The sequence below is a fragment of the Bemisia tabaci genome, chromosome 5, assembly GCF_918797505.1.
Source record: "Bemisia tabaci chromosome 5, PGI_BMITA_v3".
Classification (NCBI taxonomy): Eukaryota; Metazoa; Arthropoda; class Insecta; order Hemiptera; family Aleyrodidae; genus Bemisia; species Bemisia tabaci.
Genome location: NC_092797.1, coordinates 6364270 through 6379823, shown reverse-complemented (window position 1 = coordinate 6379823; position 15554 = coordinate 6364270). Strand labels below are relative to the sequence as shown.

At 40.8% G+C, this 15554-nt stretch overlaps 1 protein-coding gene across 8 annotated transcripts in view; it reads left to right on the top strand.

Annotated features, from left to right (window-relative positions):
• LOC109034885 (sodium-dependent nutrient amino acid transporter 1) overlaps positions 1 to 15554 on the top strand; it is a 186652-nt gene that overhangs the window by 101236 nt on the left and 69862 nt on the right. The gene's annotated exons all lie outside the window — the stretch shown is intronic.

Below are 15554 nucleotides of genomic sequence, written 5' to 3'. Positions count from 1 at the left end.
TAATTTGCTTTAAGGTAGCATCCTCCTAAAATAATAAAAATGAACCAATCAATAAATTATCTTTCTGGGGTCAATTTAGCGTGACTCCAGACATGTGCGATCTCCTGTCAGCGAATGTTGATTTCACGAGGATCTATCATAAGTTTAGTAACTCATGACCTATGGACGCACCTATGGACAAATAAGGGACAAAACCTATAGACAAAGGGGGAAAACGGATTGACTTACTAATGTCAATCAGTTTTTCCCCTTTGTCTATAGGTTTGTCTACCAATTTCAATATAATCAGCTCTCTGTTCGAAATTTTTTCCTCCTGTAGTTGCATAGCAACATTCCAAAGCTTGGCAACACCAGAAGATGCACCGGACGAAAGACCTAGGTCTAGGTCTATGCGGAAGGGGGGGGGAGCGTGGCATCACGCAGTGATAATGGACCCGGGCCGGGGGCCCGGGGGCCCCGGCTTACATCAATTACAGCATTAAAAACTGGGCCCACACCCGAGTTCCGGCGACTCCGGTTCAACGGCACCTCCTCAAATCCCAGTAATAAAAGACGGGGCCCATCGGGATTGGGGGAGGGCAGCCCGGGCGATCGGGTCATTTAAATTGAATCTCGGCTGAAGGAAAAACGACGTGTGAGCTTTCAGGTGTTGTCAGATTGGTCTGTTACACACGGAGAAAAAAACCTCGTACGTGGGACCCAAAGTTTAGGTCACATGGATCTCTGAAGTTTTTCGATTGAGCATCTGAACACTTAAGGTCTAGCTGTCGAGGTTCGGATCACACATCTGAAACTTCAGTTCTTACATCTGAAGCACTTCAGACGAAAGAACCGAAATTTTTCGGATGTGAGAACCGAAGTTTTTCGGCTGTGAAAACCGAAGTACTTCAGATGTAAGAACTGAAGTTTCAAATGTGTGATCCAAACCTCAGCAGCTGGACCTTAAGTGTTCAGATGCTCAATCTGAAAACTTCAGAGATCCATGTGACCTAAACTTCGGGTCCCACGCACGAAGTTTTTTTCTCCGTGCACACATTAGACACATCATGTTCATCAATTTCCTCGTAAATGAATGTTTCAAGGAGGAAATTTGACAACATCCGGGAGTTCGAACGACGTTTCTTCTTAGCAAGGCTGTTTAGTGGGAGGGCGCCCCCCCCCCCCCACATTTGGGGTTGCCGCAGGACCCGCGGAAGCCGCTCCGGTCTTGAAATTGGGGGCGGGGCGGGGGCCCAGGCAATTTTTGGTGAGGACAAATGATGAGTTTTCTCCTTTCGTTCTGGAATTTCGAGGTGCCGTGAATGGAATGCACATGTCTCGGGGGAGTAGTCGGTTAGTTAACAGCGTAAGGAATATGTCCATTTACTAATTTCCTCTGTAATCAATCTCCAGTTTTTTCTTGTGAAGTTCTTCATGAATCTAGGTATTTTCTTGGGCATTCGAAAACTATCTCTCGCTCCGTACATAAAAACCGGCAAAAAAAGTTAAAAAGAAAAAAAGAGGGAAAATGATTAAACCATATTACGAAGTTTAATTAGCATGGCTATACTGTTTAAATAAATGAATTTTTGGTTTTTTAGAGATGGAAACACAGAAATAAATAATGAATTTCAGCTTGATACTAGTGAAGAGTAAACAAAAAAATTCAAGGATTTGAGAATAAATCTGTGATTTTAAAAAAATTTAGGTATCATCGAAGTAATAATTTTTCGGAAATAATAATTCTAAATTAATATTTTTTCGCATGAGATATAGAGTTCATTGACAAGTTTCAATTTTCATCTCCAAAATGTTGAAATTTTTCAAATTCCTAAATTCATTTGCTCTAATTTAACTTCAACGAAACCAAATCATCATTGTATTATGACATTAATAACTATAGTAGCAAAATTTCATGAAATAATCCTCATCACGTTATATTTAAAAATTCTCTGTGGTGGCAAGACGTGAATGATCGATTATTAACATTTCCCTATTGGAAGCTATGGTAAAGAATCGATTATTGAGGTGTTCGTTGCGAGCATCCTGTGTATCGATCCTTTTCCATACGGTTAAATGGCAGATAAATCAATGTATCGAAAAACAAGCCACGCCACTGTTGCGATGAGGGAAATCAGTAGTCACTTTTTTCATGAAGAAGGTCGGAAGAGCCGCCCTGTGGCGTATCATGCTTTGCGATTTATCGATTGATCTGCAATTTCAACCCATGGAAAAGGATCGAAAAGGGTGTTTGCGACGAACACCTTAATAATCGATTCTTTGCCATGGCTTCAAATGGAGAAATATTGATAATCGATCATTTACGCCTCGTCACTAGAGCCGCATCTTGTTTGAAGCATTTTCCTCTTAATTTCCATCAAAAAAAATCTACAAAAAAAGAGGCCATTGAAAGAGACAGAGGGAAGAGGAGCCGGGAACACTTCAGGATGCAGTGCACTTTGGAACAAAAGGAATGCTGAAAAGAACCAGTCTCAGAAACTCCCTCGTGCCCCCTTCTTTTAATTGGAAACGGTTGGATTTAATATTCACGCTCTGTCCAAGTTACCCAGAAGTAATTCATAATTTGAAAGCATCTTGGCCAGCATTGCGTGTGACGTAGCCAAGTTTTACAAACTTCGTTTTTTTAACGTAATATCATGCGGTTCCGCGAAGTGAAACAAAAAACTGAGTCCGCGAGTTTTAAAGTAAAATATTTAAACCCTTTAAAAAATGTCCATGCTTTAATGCTATATTCTAGAAAAACATTGGAACGTAGCATGTTAAAAAGGACAAGATTTGAGAACCTTTTGTAAAATTTAGTGTTTTACCTCTGGAAATGAACCATACTTGTATGTGGGTTTAAAATGATTTGCTATGGCAAAACGTAAAAAAACAAGAAAGAAATTGGATTGCAAGTTTTGTAAATTTTAAGATAGGTGCGCCTAAGCGTGGTAAAATTAAATAATTTTTTTCGTCCATGTTTTGTACATTTTGCAATGGCAGATTATTTTATTCCCTCATATGGATCCATTCCCAGAGTTTCTTTTTTTATTTAATACGAAATTAGCAAAAAGTTTCCATTTTGTGATGCTATGTTAACGATCTCGTTAAACCTCACTTAGTGACGATGGACCGTATTCCTAGTCGGTCCTTAAGTTAGTTTATGAAAAGAGTAATGTTTGCAAACCTTGCGTGAAATTCAGTCGTGAAACTCTTAAAATGGATCCTGGAAAGCGATATTGTCATTATTTCGCACTACAAAAAGTATACAAGATCCGGAAGAAGTAATTCTATGATTTTAACAAATTTTCAGGTAGATGCAAGCCTACCATATGATTTACAAAAGTCGTGGTATATTTTCTCTCGCGCTTGGTACTTTTGTTGCGTCAAATCATTATCATCCCTCGTCAAGTTCCATTTTCCATTTTCTGATTTCGTGAGTTACACTTCTGAATCTTACTAAAGGTTTGCAAGAATTTTCCTTCTAATAAAACTATGTTAAGGACCCCTGAACCTCAATTTAATCACAAAAATAACTAGAGGGGGTCTCCTAAGGGAAGAAACTGTATAAGGAACAACTATAAATACAGGGCAATGCATACTTAATGGGACCGTCCCATCGGAAAGGATCTTTTTAAGGAACGAACAATGATACGACCCCAGGACAATCTACCTAAGGATTTGAAGAAGAGAGTTTTCGCATGGGATCTGACAACCTGCTCCATGTAATTAGCCAACGTTGTTATGGACAGCATACGTAATGCATAATGCGCTCGGCATACTATGCCGGGCATAGGGATAGGTCAGTATCCAGGGGCTCGCGCGCCTCGCCGTGGACGCCGCGGCCTCCGGATTAGTCTCCGTTGAGTCATCCGTCATAACCCACCCCTCAATTACACCGCTCCACCGCCGAATCGCCCGCTAAAACCCGTTTATCCCCCGCTCAAACCCTCGAAAATGAAGCAATTTGACAACCCTGTACCGGAGGAATGCTATACAACCGAGGAAAAAACTCGAGAGCTCCGTTTTTTTTCAGGCTTTCTCGCGAGGAAACCCTGCCCGGCTTCGCTGGAATCGGGGAAGGACTCGGCTTCTGACCTGAGGAAAAACGCCGTATGAGCCTTCAGACGTTGCCACGTTTCCTTCGATAATAAACGAAATTATTGGGGAAATTTTAAATATTTTTCATCAAATTTTTTAGGGAATTATGTTCGCAATTTAATCTATATTACATGAAAATTTCAGGGAAAGTAATGTATATCTTTCCTCAAAAATAAGTATTTTATCGGGGGAAATTTGGCAATGTTTGAAAGGTAATACGGCTTTTTTCCTCAGCACTGCAGTCGGGAGGACCGAGATGGGAGCATGTTATTAGGATGTAATGCAGAAAATTGCGATGCCAGGGAGTTTTCGTTTCGTTCTACACATGGAGGAAAAAACCACAGTGAAATTGCTCATCTAACGGTGAGCATATGGAGACGCCCCTCTCGTTCTGTCGTCCTGAAGAATGGAGTAGTGAGTGCGAATGACCGTATGTGCAAAAGGTGTGCACTAAATATGATATTAGTGTCGATGACCCGTTGAATTACCGATACACCAAGAATATTGGTGTTTTATACGAACCGATACTCAAAATTGTTGGTTAATGAACCAATATTGTCGGTGTACAGCACCTAACGGATATACTGGGTAAAAATCCGGCACTAGGTTTGTGTAGTGTGCACGAAGAATATTGGTGTTTTTATACGAACCAATACTCGCTATGGTCAGTTAATGAACCAATATTGTCGGCGTACAGTACCTAACGGATTTATTGGGTCGAAATCAGGCATAAAGTTGGTGCAGAACACTAATTTTTTCCCCCAGTCATAAATAATTATTACTTGCTTTAAAAGTACTTACGTTTGTAGCACGTAGCAGTAAACGTTGAATGGATATTCGCATGGATAGCGAACAATCTGTGAAACTTTAGTCAACATAGAACAGGCTCTAAATGAGCCAAAATTTTTCAGTTAGGTTCCGACAATTTTCCCAGGTTCTTCGATTAAAAAAAAGAGGTTGGTCCGCATACAACTACTGAAATGAGTAGCGACTACTAAATTAATCGATTCGTGTAACCTAGCACTTTCCTTTTGCAACAAAATACTCACTTTCAGCTGTAATATCAGGCTTATTACTCCGTTTAAAAGACTCCTCTTTTCTCTTCTTCCTATTTTCTCTCTTTTTTTCATATACCGAAAGCGAAAGCCACGATTTTAATTTTTAAAGCTGAAGTCGGATTCCCCTAAATCTCGATCAGTGTTACGTTACTTCCTTGAACTACGCATAATTTAGGGTGACAAGCTCTTAAAAAGTCAGGACCAATGTAGAAAAGTTAAAGAAAATCTGGTCAATGTTTCCTAAACCTGCTGAAACGTCAGGAAATTCAGCTGCAGAAAGTGGACTTTTTTTCTCCAGTCAGTGATTTCGCCCACGAAGCAATATGGCTCACTGCAAACGAATTATGTGTAAGATATTAATAGGCACCAGCAATGGAAGTGAGTCAGAACCAAGTGACAATAATGCACTAATGTAGCGAGAAATATTAGGGAAAATCACCTCCATCCTTCAAACCTCTGGGAAATTTTCTCGAAAGATTTGAATACATTTCAGCGATGCATTTAGTTATAAATTTTAAACAAGTGTCACAGAAAATTACCAAGGGATATATGACTTCAGGTCTTCAACCCATGAATTAAATGAATGAAATATTGATGAGCTGGAATTTTCGTATTCCTGTTCGTCAGCGAATCGATGGAAAAAATACTCACGCCCGCACAGTGGATCGAGTCAATCACAGAGGTCGGACATGAAATTTTTGACTAAAACCGCAAATTTTGTTTTTTAATCTGTCATAATTTAAGTTTCAAGGGGTGCCTCTGGTGGAAAATGTCACGAAGAAACCAACGGAGCTACTTTTAAAATCTCAAAGTTTTGTATGAACGGAGTTGCAAGCTTTTACAATTTCCAAATTTTGTCCGACCTCTCCTGTTGACTCGATCCACTGTGGCTCGGGCCAAAGAGCACAGTCATCGAATCCAGCTTTTTTGCCGAATTGCGTCAAAGCGATGCACTGAAATAGGCGGCCCTCTGACTTAAGGGCGTATCTTATTTTCCACAAGAACCTCCTTTCACATATAAATTCATGCTTTCTGGGGCTCATGCAGAAAGTGAGGCACACCCTTATGTCAGAGGAGAGTCGAAATAGACGGCGGAAAATTAGGAGTGCGAGAAATTCCTTCCACAGCTGTGCAAATAACGCAAATAGTTGAGCTCACTGTTTTCACAGTGAACCTAGGCGCGATAACACCTACCGTCTGTTCTGAATAAAAATTCCGCCAGTAATTTTTATTCGAGGGAATTTAACGCAATAACTAAACTACGTATAATTCAGGGTGGCAAGCTCTTGAAAAGTCAGGGGAAACATGGGAAAGTTGAAGAAAATCTGGACAATTTTTCCCAACCCTGAATTTCCTCTTTTTTGTCTTCTTTTCATGACAAGGTATAATCTTCTTTCATGACATGGTAAATTATAGGAACGGTTGCTCTATCTTAACAAAAACCGATGACGCTCATCAGGCTTTGAATCTCCAATCCTCAAATAGACCGTGTACAGCAAAAAGGAACCAAACCACATCAGCTATTGCCAAATTTAACTGAGCGATTTGATCTTTTGCAAGAGAACATTGGTGCGGATCCCTTTGGAAAGCTGTGCAGAAATTTCACCGAAATTTGCACAATAATCCGCATAACCGTTCTCATGTGAATAACTAAATTACTCAATTAAAATTGCCAATATCTAATGTGGATTGGTTCCTTTCTGCTTGATTCGGTCCAAATCTCCCTTAATATTCTGACCTTATGAAAATAAATTGGGCAACGTGTGAAAGCCCATACTGCGTTCTTCCTCAGTATGGCAGAATGTGAGTTGAGTGAACGTGTATCTCCAATTATTACTTTCGAGAAAAGCGACAATAATCATCACCGAAACGCCATGCGCCACGGTAACTGAACTCCGAGCAGTTGGCATTCTTCTTCGTATTATCCTCTACCTCCACCCCCCCCCCCCCCCCACCACCGCCACTTTAATCGTTTAAGCACCCGAAGCTGCCAATGTCTCACTCGTGCAATAATTTTGAGGATTAGTTGTAAGCTGATCCCGCGTCAAATCGTGAAATTGGAGCGTAATTGTGCCATGCTATAAGGAAGAACGCCGTATGAGCTTTCGAGCGTCGCCAAATTGCCTCCGATAAAATGTTCATTTTTAAGGAAAATTATGAATATTTTCCCTTGAAATTTTCAGGACTCTTCTGTGGAATTGCGAGCAAAATTATCTAAAAAATTGGAAGAAAAATATTCATAAGTTTACCAGAAAATCCGTGTTTTATCGAAGGAAATTTGACAACGCCTGAAGGTTCATGCGACGTTCTTCCTTAGTACAGCAGAATTGACGGCAATGCATTCGAACAATGCGGCAGTAACATTTCGATGAGTCAAGAGGTCACGGTTCACTTTAATAGACCTATTTTTTCTGCAGCAATGCTGTCATTTCTTCTCATTCTCAATTCGCTGCCGTTGTTCAGCTCTAAATTTCGTTCTTCCAACTTCGAAGCGAAAGATTCATATGCGGTGAACGTTGACCACACTTTCGGATTTTAATCACAATGGTCGCCGTATGACATGAAGGGTTTTATTTCAGCTGTGGGGCTCGTAAAATGCTAAACTAACAGAGAGAAACAGAGGGTTGAAGGTGTAATTTTTAGGGTACTTGTGCAACATTTTCCCCCAAAATTTGTCATTTGTCATTGGGGGGAGGGGGGGGGGGCGATTTGACGTTCAAAATATTCTTTCTCAACTTTGAATTTATGACGGGAAATTTTTGCGACTATATAGTCGAATTCATATAACTATATTCCCGTATCACCAATTAATGTATTTTCGAAGGAAATATACACTATTTTCTCTATAATGTGACCCACGTGTCTGTTGAAATCGATTTATTTCTTCGCGAAATAAACAAAATTACGCACACTGGAAAAAAACACATAGAATCTAGAGTCCAGACTCTTGAAAACATTGACAAGAAAACATACTCTTGTTTCAATCAGATTTAAGCTTAAATCAAAAGGAAATCCGCTCAAATTAAGAGGCTTGGTTCTTAATTCAAGCAAAAATCCGATTGAATCAAGAGTATTTTTTCTTGTCGATGTTTTTAAGAGTCTGGACTCTAGATCCAATGTGGTTTTTTTTTTTTTCCAGTGCATCAGCTAAATCTTTAATCCCTCCAATCTCGGAGGAGTCCGTCTCATAACCGAGAAAATCGAGTCTAGTGGCGAATTTGCTCCGATTATTAATTTCTGAGGAACCGAACGATTATGAGAGAATCGCCGCGCGAATTGTCGCGCTGATTATTTATAGGGGGCAGTAGCGAGGCTGCCAAATCGTGCTCAATATTCTTTGCGTCTCACGACGACTTTCGGGAAGACCTGAGATATTTCATTCCGCAAGGAAACTACGCCCGACTTGTTTTCAGAGCAATTAAATATTTCACGAACCGTGTCTAAATGACAAGTAGCAAGTGCCCGATCACCGTCCGTCGCTGATTGCGCAACTGTCAAATCACCCGGTTGCCAAACGATGAAACTGATTGTTTTAACTCGTATATTCTCTCCGCTCAGAATTTCAGACGAAAAAATAAAATTTTTGAATCTGGATCTCCATGGTGACGGGTCCCAAAAAAGCTTGAATGGTTATCACTGTCGGGAATTACATTGGCATGGTTTATTTCTTCCTCAAAACATTCAAATCTCAGAAATGTTATCGCGGTTTTTTTAATCCATGTCTCCAGTTAAGCGTTAATGTTCGACACACAGCCGTTAATTCAATACCAGAGAGTACGGACCACTAAGTACGTCAAGCAAAATGTGCCTTGAGGTAGAGATATTAAAAAAATTCGGTAACTTCACCAGGGTATCTTAGAGGGGTTGATTCTGCATAAGTTTGTGCCAAAAACACCAATAAATTGTAAGTATTTACACCTCGGCAACAATTCAAATTTGTGGACAAAAAAACAGGAAATTCGAGGAAAAAGCTGTTAAAGCTCATAGAAGCTGGTGAGAGCCTCTCAAATAGTTCACTTCAAAATCATTTGATTTTCCACCTCAAGGCACATGTTTTAGATGCTTATTGCATGACCTTATAACTGATGGGAAAAATAACGATGGCTAAAGTACGAAACCACGCATTTCCTTTTGCGACGTTGTAGACTTCCTGCCATACTATATTTTCTCTTTAGAAAATAGTCAACGTGATTTCTTGAAAATTTTCATGACTTTTCCTCTCTACTAGCAGACTGGGGAAATTTCAAGTTATAAAGTCGCCTTGTTTTCCAAAATAACGATAAAGGATTGGAGGTTTTGGAACACGGCAGTAGAGATACGTGGTTTCGCACTTTAGTTATCGATAAACCGTGTGCTAAAACTGCATCTCAAATGGCAACACTGCACTGAGGTTTACCATTTCGTCGCGCGATATGGCCACAGTCGCGCCAATATCGCGATAGCAGTCATGTCGGTGTGCATTGGCCTTAAGCGACACGATGCGCACTTACACCTCTAATGAGAGGAGAAATAAATCCTGAAGGCCAAAAGAGAGGGGTCAAAACATCGTGACGAAACCATTGGTCAGTCATTCAATTGAACACCCAAGCTCGGTCACATGAGCCGTGTTATGTGCGGTTCAATATCGGCGGCTCCGTTCGGTTTGTCAAACCGAGCTGATGGCCCTTGTAACTGAATCTTCTCCTCAATCTCTATCAAAACGTCGCTCCTCTGGCGTAAGGGCGTAAGTCGATTTCCGCATGATCCCCAGAAAACATGGATTCGTATGTGAAACGGGGCTCAAGAGGAAACAGAGATGTGCCTTCTTGTCAGAGGGGCAACGGAAAGATCAATGAAGCCACAGTTCGATAAATCGCACTGCAAAAGTGCAGAGTCATTTACAGGGTGCTTACGGTTGGCGCGTGCCAAAAAAGGGTGACAACTAGGGACATTCAGGTTATAATGGTTACTTGACGATTTTTGTACATTCTTAAGTATGATTTTATTCTGGAACAGGATTTTTTCAGTTTTGCACCACCAAGACCATATGCAATATGCATCCCTGTGGACATAAATGTCTGTCATGTGTGTCCAGTATCTTTACGTGTACAAATTGACCATGATACATGTCTAACACTAGGCCGAAGATAAGATACAAGGCACTTTTCCATCTTACATACCGCAGCCGTATGGAACTAAGCAACTAGATTCAAGCTGAATTTCTCTGCGGACAAGAAAAAATGATTGGGTCAAGCAAAAATATGGCTTTTGAGCAGCATCATTCTTGATTCAAGAAAAAAATATTTATTGACGGCAAAGTTAAGAATTTCATTTTTGGTCAGTGTATATAGCTCAAAAACATGAATCGGATCGGAAATTTTTCCAACAATAGAAAATTATCGACGTAGATTAGTTTCTGATTTTGTTTTTTGTTTTTCTCCCTCTTCGTCCCGCTGTGATGGATCTTTTTTGGACCAACGATATTCTTACACTGGAAAAAAAAGTCGCTTGAATCTAGAGTCCAGACTCTTAATAACATTGATTCCATCCGATTTTTCCTTGAATCGAAGAGCCGAGCCTCTTAATTTAGGCGGATTTCCTTTTGATTCAAGCAAAAAGTCCGATTGAATCAAGAATATTTTCTCTTGTCAATGTTTTTAAGAGTCCAGATTTTGCATCCAAGCGACTTTTTTTCCAGTGTATTATCCGTTGTGTCGTTTAATTTAAGAATTGCCCATCCTTACCACTGCACAGCAACCTTAGCCCCAGATCTTATCGCCGTCAAAATTTCGCCCATCGCTGAAAGTTCAACCAGTCAAATAAGCCAAAGCTCAATCATTATCTCGACCGGCCGTGGACGTTATTTTGAGCGGACAATTAGCGCGATAAAACAACGAACTCGCGCTTGCAACTCGCGCGAGCAATTCGAAACCGTGGAAGCTCGGAGGTACCGACAACCTTGCCACTCGCGACTCGCGCCGAGGTGAACATAATCTTGACCGTGAGTCCCATCTTTATATTCGCATCGCTCGTCACGAAGGAACTGCCGCTGGATATGGTTCCGCTCTACCAGTCACCACCCAAAAACCGCGTATCTCCAATGGAAACCAAACGTAGATTCGCCGTTCTTACTCGGCGAGGTGGGGCACGACTCTTCTTTCAAGTTTGAGGACCCGGTAAACACTTGTTTTGTAGCTTTGTCTTCGAAAAATAATTCTGGAAAGACTTACACCGGGTGCAGTTGCCTGGTTATTTGTACGTAATTTTGCATGGTAGGGGTTGTTTTTGTCGGTGAAATGCAATAATATATCCAAAATGTAGCGTATAAACCAAGCCCGTGAAATATTTTAACGAATATACTGTAAATCATTTTGCCTCTCCAAAGTCCACCTCTCCCCCCCCCCCCTTAGCTTCAGAGCACCACATCCACCCTTTTCAGCCATTAGGACCACTAAATTTTCCGTGCGTTTCCATCGTCTATCGCTTTGTCTATCAATTTCAATAATCAGACTGCTGAAGAGATCGTTTTTACTGTAGACAAAACGTGCCCCATTTCAAAGTTGCAGAATAGTAATCTCCCGTCGCACTTCTAAGGCACAATGATACAACTATTCGAACTCTCCGGAATGCGTGAGGTATCACGCCGCACTTGAAGGCGTTTTCAAACGGCCAAGTTCCGATACCCGGATTATCGTTTTGAATAGTTCATATTCTTTTGTTATACTCCATGCCACTTGTTTATTTTTAATCCTCGTATAAAAACCACCCATTTGCTAAATAAAATTCTAGCTGGAGCGCACTTCAGCTATGCATTCACCACTGCAAAAATGTCGAAGGAAATCGACAAGCCCAGCGTGTATGATATGAAGGCTATTTCAATTGTAATCTCCCGTCGCATTTCTAAGGCGCAATGATACAACTATTCAAACTCTCCGGAATGCGTGAGGTGTCACGCCGCACTTGAAGGCGTTTTCAAACAGCCAAGTTCCGATACCCGGATTATCGGTTTGCATAGTTCATATTCTTTTGTTATATTCCGTACCACTTGTTTATTTTTAATCCTCGTATAAAAACCACCCATTTGCTAAATAAGATTCTAGCTGGAGCGCACTTCAGCTATGCATTCACCACTGCAAAAATGTCAAAGGAAATCGAGAAGCCCAGCTTGCATGGAGGCTATTTCAATAATTGACTTAATCTGGAATTGTTTACAGGAATATGGTTTTGCGATTTCTCCGCAAAATTTTGCAGATTTTTTCATGTTATATTAGAGGAAATATCCGTGAAAGGAGGAATATCGATCAAGGCCATTTTTGGACCCCCTCAACATCACGATTTTTTATTCTTTGAAGATCCACACATATTTTACCGAATGCATTATGATTTGGCTATTTTTGGTCTCTTCGCGGGTTTAATATTGGCCTGAACATGGGTCTGAAGGCCGATTTCGCGAAAAATCCTGGTTTCGCGTGTTTGCGGTTTAAAGCCGTAAAATTCTCATTTTTCATCCAAATCGGCCTGCAGATCCATGTTTAGGCCAGTATTAGGCCTTTTAAAGGACAGAAATGACCAATTCATGACTCCATTCCGCAAAACTCATTGACCTCCAAGGAGCAAAATTTCGCAGAGTTGAAGGAATTCAGAATTGGCCCTTTTCGATACCCTTCCCTCTCAGTTCGATATGGACAACTTCCTGGTAAAATCACAAATTACGAGTGGAAATGTCGTCGAAATGTCCATTTTCGTCGTGGTTTATTTGTCTACCGCTTTGCCCATCGATTCCAATAATCAACCAGCACACGGTGCATGTTTACAATTGTCGCGGAGCTAGGTTCACTTCTCCAACTTCATCCAGGCTCAGCGTTGAAGAAACTCTAAACCCAGCACACCCTTCCTTTTCAGTTCGATATGGACAACTCCCTGGTAAAATCACAATTTATGAGTGGAAAAGTGACGTCGAAATGTCCATTTTCATCGTTATTTTTTTGTCTATCGCTTTGTCCATCAATTTCAATAATCGACCAGCACACGGTGCATGTTTACAACTATCGCGGGACTAGTTTCACTTCCCCAACTTAATCCAGGCTCAGCGTTGAAGAAACTCTAAACTCAGCCCAGCGCGGCCTCGGGATTCTCCATAAATTAATCCAATTAGAAAACGAAACCCTTTGGTGTATCGACTGTGTCTGTCTAGTCGTGCGTGGCGCTCGTGCGCATGCGCACTCGCCGCAGTGAACTGACATCGACGACGACGATTCATTCAAAGTGCGCGATCCAGATTTGCGCGGTGTTTATGGGCGCGAAATTTCTCCTCACATTCAGCCGGTGGCTCGGGAGCACTCATTTGAATTGACCATCCATTCATGTGGACATTCAAGCGCATGCTACAATTGCTACACAGCACACCGCCAAGGGTAATCGCTACCGTCTCCGATAAGACACACCGCAGTGCCTCGTCACGCTTTAGAGGAAAGTCTCATGGTATGAATTTTGACGGTCACGCAAGTTCAAACTTTTCAATTAGTAGTTTCGATGTGAATAAAAGTGGGAGTAGTCCTCCTTCGAGAAATGTGTGTATGACGTCATCTAGTACACCTTGTCGCTTATCTGATGGAAGGGCGCTACCTAATTTTCGCGGAGGCCCTCGAAAATATGGAGACGATTGATTGAAAAGGTTTCAGTACACTCTATACAGTGAGAAAAAGGAACCAAAATTTTTTGTGAATATAGGAAGTAAAATACGAGGTCTCGCAAGCTGTTGGAAAACGTTTTATGATAGTTTTCCCTGTGTCAAATGGACGAAATCTTTGGGTTGAAGGGACCAAATCTTAGCAGGGTGTCTAGCGTCAGGATTTTCCCGATTTCATCAGGATTTGATGAAAAATGGGTCGTAAAATCAGGATTTGAGGAAAGTCGGCTGTTCGATCGGATTTTTTTATGCTTTTGCATACGCTTATGCAGAAATTTTAAGTTTTCTCCGCAAAAAATCAGGATTTGATGAGGATTTGGAAAAATTAAGAAATTAGAATTTTGCAGTCAAGAATCAGGAAAAATCAGGATTTCATCAGGATTTTCCAAACTGAAAAAAAACTATACACCCTGCTTAGTGTTGAAAGTCTGCGACTTCGTTTAAAATTACCCGGCAGCCGCCAGGACTGAACCTGGATCGTATCGGTGGTAATCGAATGCGCTAGCCATTCGCAAGTTACAACCCTGATTGTGAGTCCTGAGAGGAGAACTAGAGTACATGAATTTCTGAAAACACTAGACTATCTGAGACAATGCATCGAGTCCCCCAGGTTTTCATGGGATTGTCAGTCCACCGATGTATTGAAGTTCGATCGACATATCGATATTCAATCTACTTATTTCAATTGTATGCCATTTTTTGCCAAATATCGTCGATACGCGCGTGCGAACTACCGACGCACGTTACAAAAATACTTGATTTTATAACCCGTTTTTACGATTTTAATTTCATATAAATTTCGACGCACGCGTATTCTGCCATGCTAAGGAAAAATACCGTATGAACCTTCAGGCGTTGCCAAATTTTCTTTAATAAATCACAAACTCCCTGGTAACCTTTAGAATATTTTTTCCCCGATTTTTCAGAGAATTTTGTTCGTATTCTGATCTGAAGTTCCTGAAATTTTCAAGGGATAATATTCATAATTTCCCTCAAAAAGAAATATTTCGTCAAAAGAAATTTGGCATCTCTCGAATGTTCATACGGCGTTCCTCCTTAGCACGGCAGTATTGGATTAGCTTTTAGTCTTTCTGCGAAACAACTGTAAATTATCTGGTGATCTGCTGAATCGCGATCCTGGTTTTATAGCGTTGTTTACACGGCATGATGGCAATTGAGCGGATTGGCCAAGTGACCAGTTGACCACAGACCAAAGCCAAGTGAGAGGAGCCTGCCCGTCTAATCAGTCAAACGGTATTATGGGAGCAAAAACTCTTGGAAAAAAGCTGGTTAACCGCACTAGATTAGCCCCTCAAAAAAGTGCTTAGTGCAGCGGTCAACCATGCATGCACAAAACCGCCCGCAAAATGTCACTTCGTCGTTAAAGAGCAATTGGCATTGTTATCGAAAGAAGTGCATTTTGTTGCGAAACGGGAACAACATTCCACGATTCCACCGTTGTTTGTTTTAAACTGAAATAAAAATGTTCTGTGGGGGATTTGATTTGAGCGCTATTCTTCTGTTTTAGAACCGAGCCATCATCATCTGATCAAATTGATATACTTTCAGTTTTTTGGTCATAACAGTTTTAATCAACATTATAATGTGGGTCGAGTTGCCTTAAAAAAATGACTAACGTCAAGACGGCATTCAGACATCCAAATGTCGGGTTTTTTTCCGACTCCTAGGTAGATCCACGATTTTTATATTTTGCTATCAGTAAACTCATTAGACACCAAAAATGGGTT